The following is a 12,478-nucleotide window of genomic DNA, read 5'->3' as shown; positions in this document are numbered from 1 at the left end:
GAGAGTACCGTTATGATATTATTTTGATCCCTAAGTGTGTGTTTCGTTTCTTTTCTACATATATATATATAAAAAAAAAATCTGAACTTAAAACCTATAACCAATGTTTTTATAAGATTCGCGTGTGTGTGAATTTTAACCTACTGACTTGCATAACATTTTTGTGTACAAAAGCCCGTAGGGACAGATTATATTATTATATTTATAATAAAAATATTATATTTTCAACCATTTATTTGGATTAAGTTTTTTTGGTTGTGTATCTAATTTTGACATTGATCATTTAACTGTAAATAGGTATATTTTGAATTGAGAAACGTGCTCTAATTTGCTAAAAAAGTGTTTGTGGATATTTTTGATTAGGTATATCGAATAAACATTGTAGAAAGTTAACAAGTTAAAATAATATCTTAAGAAATCCACAAAAAAAATGTAAAAAGTGTAAAATTGATTGGAAATTTTGAATAATATTCATTTATCTTCCATTCAAGAAAAAAAGCAAACGGTTCTTCATATTTTTCAATGGGTCGTTTCTTTGACATGTTTTCCGTTTTCCACATTGAAAACGTCCCATTTTCCTAAGTTTTTTAAATATAAGCGTTGTAGGTTACATTGAAATGAAGTCACTCACGAACTTTCGTAAGAGTATTATTCACGAAACCATACCCACCTCTGTACTGTAGACTAACTCCCCAAAACAGAAACAGAAAAAACACCCCTAAAACTACCCCTTTTACTTCTATTCAAGCTATTCATGACCGTATGAGGGTTTTTCCCAATCCTTAAAATTAACATTTTTCTCTTATACAAGAAAAATGGTAAATATACTAAACTTCGAAAACTTTAAAATTTTTCACCGCAAAACCACCAACCAAGTTCTGTAGCCGTAGGCCCCCTGTCTTATTTCCAAGGGATGGAAGTAAAATAGGACGTTGCCACGAGAAAAAGCTTGTATTCAAAGAGGGCCATAGGAACAAGAGGGAATCTAATAGTGTGGTGATATTTTTTATTGATATTTTAGTTTGAATAGTTCAACGAAGTGGGCGGTTTACGTACAGTAAATTTATATGCCTAATTATTCTAGAAACGAGAAGTTACGCAGGTTGTCTTCTATATTCATTAATATTCGTATATGTCCAAGTCATTTACGCAAATTACAATAAAAAAATGTAGAAATCAATAAAATTAAATTAATAAATAATACATTTTGATGTAAAAATATAGCTTCTGGAAAAACTCATTATCTATAATATATAAATAATTTTATCTACTAATTTTTTAGGTAGAATTATTTATAGGGAAATAGAATTTGTTATTACAATCGATTGATTCGAGGTCATTAGAATTTATACTTATACATACCAAAATATCACAATAAATTTCACATCAGTACCGAATACCTCTCTCCTACTAAAGTGACATTATAAAAACTCAAGCCCTCTTTAAACCTCATATGTCACCAAAGTGGAAGAAGATCACTGCAAGTAGTTTTACCTAGGAAAAACTTGCTTGCCATTCCTAGGCAAAGCAAGGCGATCGAAATGAAGTTGGGAAGGCATTGGGCACTGACCTTTGGACACTTCTTGCTCAAACATCAACTCACTTTAATGTACCAAACCTGAGTCTGCCAGTTTTTGCTTAAACCTCGACCAAATCTAATAAATCATGTCAGCCGTTGTCCAAAAGTTAATCAAATGTAATAAACTAAGCCTTCGTTTTCCATTTTTTCCCCGAAAATTTTGGGCGCGGCTAATAAAGTAAGTCTTGGTGTCAATCCTTGCTCAAACCTCAGCCAAATCTTCTTAATGATATTATTTTTCTGTTATGGCAACAGAAAGAATCGAGGAAGTAAAGCCGTATGACATATAGCAAAATGTAAATGATTCTATTGTCAAACTTTGCATTTTCTAATTGGGATACACGACTTTTTTGTCAACCATTTTAAAATTATTTTCTTTATTGTGAATGGATACGATTCACATTATTATCAAATATGAATAATTTTTATGTTTAAAATATTAAAATAATCCATGCAAATTAAAAACACATGAATGAAATGGATTAATCATTTAAGTTAGATTTTCTAGAATTAAACATGGGTAGTACTAAGGATTGAATAATATTATTGTATAATAAGAACATTTTTACAATATTACATAATAAATTTTACTGTTTTATGAAATACGTAAATATACAGAGTGAACCCTTTTAATCTATTATAATTAATAGCTCGTTTACAGTTAGCTGATCAAAAAGTAACTTTATAAAAATTGCAGACTTTGATAGGGGATAGGGGATAACATACATAAAAATTTCTAGGATTGTCCAATTGAGGGCGAAGTTGAGATACCTTAATGGGACCTTTTTGAGATTTCCTCATGGGGGCTCAAGTGGAATTTCTAATTAGGGCCCTTGCGTCAAAATCCCTAAGTGTTGTCGCTAAAGAGAAACCCAATAAGGTTCCAATAAGTCTTACTAGTCGGGATATTCTGACGTCAAATTGGATCTAGTTCTCCGGGTTGCTTTAATAGTCAATTTAGATTCTAAGAGGTAAGAGAATAACACTTTAAATTAGAAAGTTGGCCCTCGTAAAAAACAAACATTTTTTTAGAAAAAAGTTATCAAGGAAACAAAGGTCATTCGCCTACGTTAATAACTTTTAAGCCCAGGTAAATTTTCAAGATCATTTAAAGAACAACGTCGAATGACCTTGAGACTGTTAATTTCAGATCCAAATCATGAATACAGGATAATTTCCTCTATTGCCTTTGACAACTTTTGGCTAAAGCATTTTTCTGTAGCAGCGTGTTTTCTTTCGATTAGAGTGTTATTCTATCTCTTACTTTTTAGGATCTAAATTGATTTGAGCAACATAGAGAACTAGGACTGATCTGATATCAGAACATGGTGTTTCCCATCAAACTTTGCAACTTTTGTTTAAGTTATTTTTTTATTGAACTACAAAACGTGCTTTTAGCCATAATAGATTAGGCTGGTCCACCCTGTATACGATATATCATCCCCCCAAAATAAAATTCACCACTACTGACCATATTGTTTGCGTTTGTTTTTGTATAGAAAGAGATAGTTTTATAATATTTTCACTAAATTACGTTGGTTGCAAAAGTAGAACGCAACTCAAAGGTAACGTAAATGAAACGTAACATTAAATTTCGTGACAGGTGCGTTATGTATATTTTTATGTAATTTAATACACTGAACTGTAATAGTAAAACTAATGTAAAAATTAGTCAAGTATTCATTGTAACATGTGATATTTGTATTTTTAGTGATTTTTTATCAATGGAAGAATTAAATACTTGTCTTGTTTGTGCGAATTTTTAGTCAAGACTTTTAAAAATAGGTATTTTTATTCTGACGATATTTTTCCTAACTAAGACTACAATTTCAAAACTTGGTATTTCAGCCGGTTTTCCACTAAGCGAGCAAACAAAAACAAAACAGAAACTCGTGTCGAAAAAAAACAAGGCTGCAACTTTTTTCAAACTCTTTAAGGACTGACAATATAATGGCCATAACAGTTTTTTGTTTTTCAACAAAAATTCAACTGTCCGTTTAGTGGAAAAGCGGCATTATATTCCCTTAGGACTCATACAGCCTTGCAATTCCCTAGTTAACTATAAAACGAGAGATTTAGGTGTATAGATTAAGATGACCCACCCTGTACATTTGACAATTCATACAATGAAGTATAATGAATAGCCGCGAAGTAGAGTGCCTCAAAATGAAAAAAAAAAAGATAAAAAAAATGAACTTCGGAGCATAAGTTAGTTTTTCATTAAGAAAATATAGTACAATGAATTTATTATTATATCAATCTATAAAAACTCTCCCACCACACAAACTATTACCATTATCAAAAATTTCATCCCTTATTTTTACGCACATATTATAAAAACTATAATAACAAATTTTAGGGGTGGTTTAGTTTCGGACACAAAGTAATTGACTATCATGCGTTTACTATATACCTTTAATACTTATTGTGTATATGTTATATCCGCGTGTGTTTTTCAATACGTCGCTATGCAACAGAATATTGCGTGGACGAAAATTTTACTTTTTCATCCCTTCTATTATAAATATATGCATGTGATCAAAACTACCAAAAAAATACCACCCCATTTTACTTATACGCACATATAAACGCAAGTATACCCTTGTAAAATAAAACTATTATTATTAATATACCAAAATTTTATATTCATACAAAATATTAAACTTTTCAAGTTTTGTATGATTTAAATTTTTAATTAACTTATAGCATTCATTAAATAGTTATCTAAGTAAAGCACTGAAATAACATGAAATTATAAGTAATCTTTTCGATTTATAAAAAATGAATCGCGTGGAATATACAATAAGCCTTTTTGCTCATTAAAATTAATGTATCTTTAAAGTATTTTCAAAAGAAGACACATTGTCCAAAAAGATGTTAGTTCCTCATAAGTTAATTTATATTAAATAACTCTTATATTACGTTCTTAAAATACTTATCTCACCCGTTTAAGAGATAATCTCTTTTTGAACAATGTATCTCTTCTATTTAAATGGTTACATCCAGGCCCGTGAACAAGGGAGGGGGTTTTAGGGGTCAAAACCCCTCCCATTTAGAATCTACTCACATAAATTTTGAAATTAACAAAATAGTTCTGTTAATGCACCCATTTATGAGACGTATTTCCACTGACGAATCAGATATCCATGCATTTTTTGAACTCGGTACATTATTTGACTTTGTCTTTGAATCAAGTACTTCAAACAGCCGGGTTTTCTGATCTTGACAAGGATGTTGAGCTAGCTGATGCTGCGAAACAAATTTTGATTGAAATATCATGAGCAATATCTGCAATGAATACGACATAGAAGTGCGTAAGCTAAGGTTTGTATCATAATAGACTCAACGCTCGAATATACAGACTGATTCAGTTGAAGATTATAGATCGAATTTTGAATCATCACAATATTTTATCAAATTTAGCTTGTCTCTTTCTCAATAAAATGAAATATTTTGATGAAAACTCTAGCTCGAGTTTTTGAACTAGAATATTCAATTTTCGATTCGACATTCCCGTGACACTCGAAGCACTCGATATTTGCAATAAAGATGCGTTTCCAAATGTATATTAAATGCTTCGCGTTCTGGCAGTTTTGCCTGTGACAACTGCAAGGCAGTTTTGCCTGTCAAAACATACCTTTGATCGGTGAAATTTTTTTTCTTTACCTCACAGAATTACTTCAATAGTGACTGAATACTACATTTTAGCCTAGTTAAATGTTCTCTTATACTAGAAAAAAGAATTTCTTGTTGATATTGACTCTATGACCTAACATGGCGAGTAAAAGTTTGGACCCCTCCCTTGAATAACTCCTGCGCACGGTCCTGGTTGCATCTTTTAAGGCAAAATATGTCTCATTTACGTGGTAGCATCTAATTTAAGAACCATGCAATGTATTCGCAAAAATTTAAGGGCACAGCTACTTTAAATATAAATTCTAAATAAATTTAATTTTCATTATAAGTTAAAAAACTTTAACCAATTGATTGATCTTATTGATTATATATAATTACACAAAAATGCTTAGCATTGATGGAAGATATATCTTTTGTAAAATCATTTGCTGATAAATTATTTCTTTTTAATTTTGACATCATATAAATAACACATCACAAAATCATGCTTTTAAAATCTGATATAATAATGATTTTTTTAAGATTTTTTCAATAACAAAAGGAACAGGTATATATTTTAATTAATGCGTTGAGTTTTTTTTTTTTTTTTCGTAAAACACTTTTAGCAGAACAATCAAAATATTAACGGGATTTTTTTTTTATAAATAAAAAATAAAAGGGTTTGGTTGTAAATTGTTTTTATTTGCAAACGTGTTTTTAAATTTTAATGTTATGTTTATGGACGACCAATTTTACTGCCATATATAATAGTCGAATTATTGGTTTCGATGCCGGATATTAAGTTTGGTTTTATTGCTGTATCTTACGAAAAAGATCGATATTTAATTTATTTTTTTAGATATCACAAATGATTTTATTCGATAATTAAGAATTATCTGCTGATCCAGTCCATACAAAAGGCCCGCCGTGTTTATGTGTTTGTATATTTTTACGCAGGACCTTATTCAAGGAAAATTTATGCCACATTCATACTAATAATTTTGTTCTTTCATTTCTACCAGCTCGTGCGTATCCATTACCTATTCAAACAGTTACAGTTCTTAACAATTTCTCGATTTTGTTTCTCGCACATGGATTTACTTGCGCTCCCACCAAAAATAAAAATAACTGGTTAGAGAGAGACTAAAATTCAATGTTGTTTTTAACTATGAAATTTTAAGCAATAAATCCTTCCAAGAAGAACAATATATGGCATTAAAGATTAATGTTAGCTCTTGCTGCCTGTGTAGATAGCGCCTACCTATCTATAAAATAGCTATAAAATGTACAATATAAATTTTACTATAATTTATCACTGAATACAATAATTTACTTAACCAGGACATTATTGGTCTGACATCTGAGGGTTTTCTTTTTATCTACGACGGCTAATTTCATTTATAGATACTTATATCTAAAAATATGTTTTTTTAAATTAAAATTTTAACAGATAATTTGACCATACAAAAAAATCTGCAACCCTTTAATTTCGAAAAAGAACTTTGTCGGCAAATATATTGAATTGCAGTCTTCCGTATTTTATTTTTATTTAAAAAAAAAAAGTTTATTACACGTATCTATTTAAAATAGGTATGGCAAATTGTGGTCACAAAAAAGGACCTTAATAAAATATCATAAAATAACTATAATAACCTTAACTACACTTGAGGTTTCTCATATTCAGACAATTTTGTGATCATAAAAAAGTTTTTATTTTTATTGCATTGAAATTTTTGTTCCTTAAAAATAAATTTTATTTTCTTTAACCCTTTGCAATAATGTAAAATTTTTTTTTATAATTATATGACAGGGAGCTATAAAAATTTTATTAACCCTTTTCTGCAAGCAAAAATTTCTTTTTTTGTTAGTGAGTAGGACACATCTGTAATATTTACAATAAATTACTAAAAATAAATTTGTTAGTACTAATAACTAATATTTTTGTAAAAAATACGAAAGTTGTTGTGTTTTTTTTTTTATATTGAGGATGGCCAATTCCAAGAAAACTAATTTATTGTATTATTCCACGAAAACCAATCGGATATCATTAATGAAAATTAGGATAAGCTACCCTTCACTCCATTAAGATTTTGAAAATTGAATGTTATATTTACTTTGTTCATCTTTTGACCCATTGCCTTGAAAATAGGGCAATACCCCTATTTGGAGACCAACTTTTTTGAGGTACACACTTTGCGACCATGGGAGATGGGTTCCTGATGAAGAGTTTTTTGAAAAATTTTGAAGAAAAGGTGGTTTTTTGGTAAAACTATTGATTTTCCTTGTATCTTTATCCGTTCTCTAGTTATAAGCAATTGAAGTTTTGAAATTAACAAATTTTTGCTCCAAAAACGGTGGTCTGAAGTAATAGACCAAGTCGACTTGATGAGCATGAGTCTACTATAGCTACAATATAATATTTAGAAAAATTTTAATGCCGTGCATAGAATTATCCAGGATATAATAAAAGGCACGTGACTTGTCTACCGGGTCTGAATTGGGAAAGGAATTATTGCGAAATAGCACTGAGAAGGCTCGTAATTGATACCGTCTGCTATGAATATTGTCAGAGTTAGCGTTGAAATTAGCAAAGAAGTAATAATTATTTGTTCTCTGTAGAAGTAACTTCTGGATATTTTATTAAAAAAGTTGTTTGCTATTGTTGGATCTGTCGGTGACGTTACCATTATCAGACTCTTTGGACTTGGTAGCCCTTTTTGTGGGTATGAGCACTACACATAATGGAGCAATAATGATCAAAATACTGATTTATCGTGGATTATTATGCTCTGTATACAAGGTGTTCTATAATTGACTGCAGAACTCTTCACTTCTGTGATTTCTGTGATCGAAAAGAAAATTGCCGCATATTAGAGTTAGGAATATTATTCATTAATCATGTTTACGTGCACAAAAATTAAATTTGTTGTGGTTTGTGGTATGCAAATATTAATGGACTATATTTTTTGTTACCATTGCTTTACTGTTACCACGAAGAGAAAATAATTTACATATTTACACTTAAAAATAAATCATATTGATATCTCATACCGTTTTGCTTTTATTTCAAATTAAAAATGTATAATAATATTTTAAAACCTACCTCTACAAATAATTTTGAAATAATTGTGTAAAATTTAAAAACTCATTAGTTGATTCGATATAAAAATAAAACAGTTGATCGACAATTTAATATAGTTAATACATTAGGACAGAAAGTAAAAACGTCCATAATATTATTATAATCAGATAATTACGACAAAAAAATTTAATTAAATCGTATTCAAAAATCACCTTACATTTTTATATATCATAACAAAAAAATTAAAGGTGCAACACACTATATCCATTACTTCTTTCTGTCAAATGGACACAAAAATAGATACCTATAAACTTATTTGAAAAAAAAATTGTGCCCAAAACACCGGTTTGGTTAGTTTTTTCTGTTGATTCTTTTTCAATAAAAAGTTGTTTATTCTATCCCGCGGGTTTTCGAATACCAATTTGACAACTGCACTAGTAACTTGTTATTCATTTTAAAATCATGAATAACAGCAGTCAAATTTTACTAAGTAATAGCAATCAAAGTACTTATGTGATGAATTATCTTCGCATTACCCCAAATATATAAATGTTTCAAAATGAATTTTCTAATTTGAAGCCGTTGGCTTTGTAAATTTTCTACATTGCGTACTTTTTATTTGTTTACTCAATTAATGCAAATAATTTAAAGACGCATTGCCCAATAATCAGAAAATTTGCTTTTGCTTTAACCTTTTCGAAACACTATTTGGATTCACTTGTACGTTTTCCTTAAGAATCCTTCTATTTACAACATGCAAGTCAGCTTCTTATGTGACTTCCTCCATATTTTATGTTTCCCATCTAAGCTGAGGGTGAATGAACTAAAAGTGTTTTGTATATTTCTTTTTTTTTGTTATTATTATTATAATTATTATTTGAACAGAAGGCCTGTGTTTTACTATCATCCTCTTAATACATAACATTCACAGTATTACGTTATTATTTTACTTTACAAAAATAGATTTTGTGTTGTTAGACTTTTAAAATAGTACGCAAATAATTCTCCATATATTTATTTATACATCACTTCTGGAATATATCAATGCAACTTTTAAAGAATAACACAAAAGTAAATGGTACGAATGGATCACGTCACCTTCATATTCAGTAATGGCGTGCAATCAAAATATCTTCGATTTTTCAAAATTAAGAATTAGAATTTGAGAGATCGAAAAGACCTTTTTTGAAACATTTCCTTGAAAATAAATATAATTCTAAAAAATCATATTCAACCCAGTTCAATCCGTTACCTTGCTTTAACTGTTGATGATGAGTTAATGTGGTAAACTTCAGGCAAACTCTCAATTTTTCGCTAGATATCACTAATGTGCTTTATTCCAAGACCAGGACTCCAAATTCTTGAAACCTATTAGACCTAGGTTAATTTTGATCACAAATTTGAAAAGTATGACCCAAATTAAGTAGGATTACATGCTTGGTTCATCAAAATTGGATAAAATTTGGATCTGATAGAGCAAAATTAAATTTTTTGGATTCTGATGACCTCATCAAGTTAAAAAATTCCATTTTTATGATAACACTGGCAATTTTTTTCCGATCTCATTGGAATTTTTTTTGAAACCCACTAATTTTGGGTCATTCTTTTCAGCTGTGATGTCAGTTTTTCGCTAGCTATCGCTAATGTGCTTAATTCTGGTACCAGCACTCCACATTCTTGAATCCTATTATAGCTAGGTTAATTTTGATCACAAATTTGAAAAGTAAGACCCAAATTTAGTAGGATTTCATACTTGGTTCATCAAAATTGGATAAAATTTGGATCTGATAGAGCAAAATTAACTTTTTTGGATTCTGATGACGTCATCAAGTAAAAAAATTCCATTTTTTTGATAACACTGGCAAATTTTTTCCGATCTTATTGGAATTTTTTTTGAAACCCACTAATTTTGGGTCATTCTTTTCAGCTGTGATGTCAGTTTTTCGCTAGCTATCGCTAATGTGCTTAATTCTGGTACCAGCACTCCACATTCTTGAATCCTATTATAGCTAGGTTAATTTTGATCACAAATTTGAAAAGTATGACCCAAATTTAGTAGGATTACATACTTGGTTTATCAAAATTGGATAAAATTTGGATCTGATAGAGCAAAATTAAATTTTTTGGATTCTGATGACGTCATCAAGTTAAAAAATTCCATTTTTTTGATAACACTGGCAAATTTTTTCCGATCTTATTGGAATTTTTTTTGAAACCCACTAATTTTGGGTCATTCTTTTCAGCTGTGATGTCAGTTTTTCGCTAGCTATCGCTATTGTGCTTAATTCCGGGACCAGCACTCCACGATCTTGAAACCTATTATAGATAGGTTAATTTTGATCACAAATTTGAAAAGTATGACCCAAATTTAGTAGGATTACATACTTGGTTCATCAAAATTGGATAAAATTTGGATCTGATAGAGCAAAATTACATTTTTTGGATTCTGATGACGTCATCAAGTTAAAAAATTCCATTTTTTTGATAACACTGGCAAATTTTTTCCGATCTTATTGGAATTTTTTTTGAAACCCACTAATTTTGGGTCATTCTTTTCAGCTGTGATGTCAGTTTTTCGCTAGCTATCGCTAATGTGTTTAATTCTGATGCCAGCACTCCACATTCTTGAAATCTATTATAGCTAGATTAATTTTGATCACAAATTTGAAAAGTATAACCCAAATTTAGTAGGATTACATGCTTGGTTCATCAAAATTGGATAAAATTTGGATCTGATAGAGCAAAATTAAATTTTTTGGATTCTGATGACGTCATCAAGTTAAAAAATTCCATTTTTTTGATAACACTGGCAAATTTTTTCCGATCTTATTGGAATTTTTTTTGAAACCCACTAATTTTGGGTCATTCTTTTCAGCTGTGATGTCAGTTTTTCGCTAGCTATCGCTATTGTGCTTAATTCCGGGACCAGCACTCCACGATCTTGAAACCTATTATAGCTAGGTTAATTTTGATCACAAATTTGAAAAGTATGACCCAAATTTAGTAGGATTACATACTTGGTTTATCAAAATTGGATAAAATTTGGATCTGATAGAGCAAAATTAAATTTTTTGGATTCTGATGACGTCATCAAGTTAAAAAATTAAATTTTTTTGATAACACTGGCAAATTTTTTCCGATCTTATTGGAATTTTTTTTGAAACCCACTAATTTTGGGTCATTCTTTTCAGCTGTGATGTCAGTTTTTCGCTAGCTATCGCTAATGTGCTTAATTCCGGGACCAGCATTCCACGATCTTGAAACCTATTATAGCTAGGTTAATTTTGATCACAAATTTGAAAAGTATGACCCAAATTTAGTAGATTTATATACTTGGTTCATCAAAATTGGATAAAATTTGGATTTGATAGAGCAAAATTAAATTTTTTGGATTCTGATGACGTCATCAAGTTAAAAAATTCGATTTTTTTGATAACACAGGCAAATTTTATCGGATCTTTTTTTGAAACCCACTAATCTTGGGTCATTTTTTTCAGCTGTAGTATCAATTTTTCGGTAGCTATCAGTAATTTGCTTCATTCCGGGAGTAGGACTCCACATTCTTGAAGCCTATTCAAGAGCAATCTGTATTAGAAGTAAATCTTTTTAACAAATTCTTCACATTAATTATTTGTATGTATGTTTACGAAGGTGTGCATCATTAACACTCTGTCATACATTTTAAACATGTTTAACACATTATTCAATCAATATATTATGCGTTTGCATAAAAGTACACGTATATATAACACTTTGAATCAAAAAAATGGTTTGAATCAATGAATGATATATCCAAAACCAATAAAATACTTTTTAAACTAATTTGTTGATTCAAATTTCACAATCAAAAAACTTTTTTGGAAAATTGGAGTTTTTATCTGAGCAACGGCTTCGTTAGTATCAACTTTTGAAAAAATGGTGATAAATTTGATTGATTTATCTTCACCAAATGTGGTATCGAATTAATTTCGTTAAATTTGATGTTTAAAAAGATTAGTGACATGGAAATAAATGAAAAATATAAACCGATATTTCTCAGGAGAATATCGATACCTATACTTGGAGCTTTTACCGGTTAATAATTATTTAAACTTTTATAGGATTTAAAACAATTTCAATTTACATACTATTTTCCTAAGAACGCACATAGCAAAACTTGGTATAAAATGAACTTCCTTGAAAGAAAGATTATTAACAACATT

The sequence above is a fragment of the Chrysoperla carnea genome, chromosome 2 (assembly GCF_905475395.1).
Source record: "Chrysoperla carnea chromosome 2, inChrCarn1.1, whole genome shotgun sequence".
NCBI classification, from domain to species: Eukaryota; Metazoa; Arthropoda; class Insecta; order Neuroptera; family Chrysopidae; genus Chrysoperla; species Chrysoperla carnea.
This window is presented reverse-complemented; position numbering follows the sequence as displayed.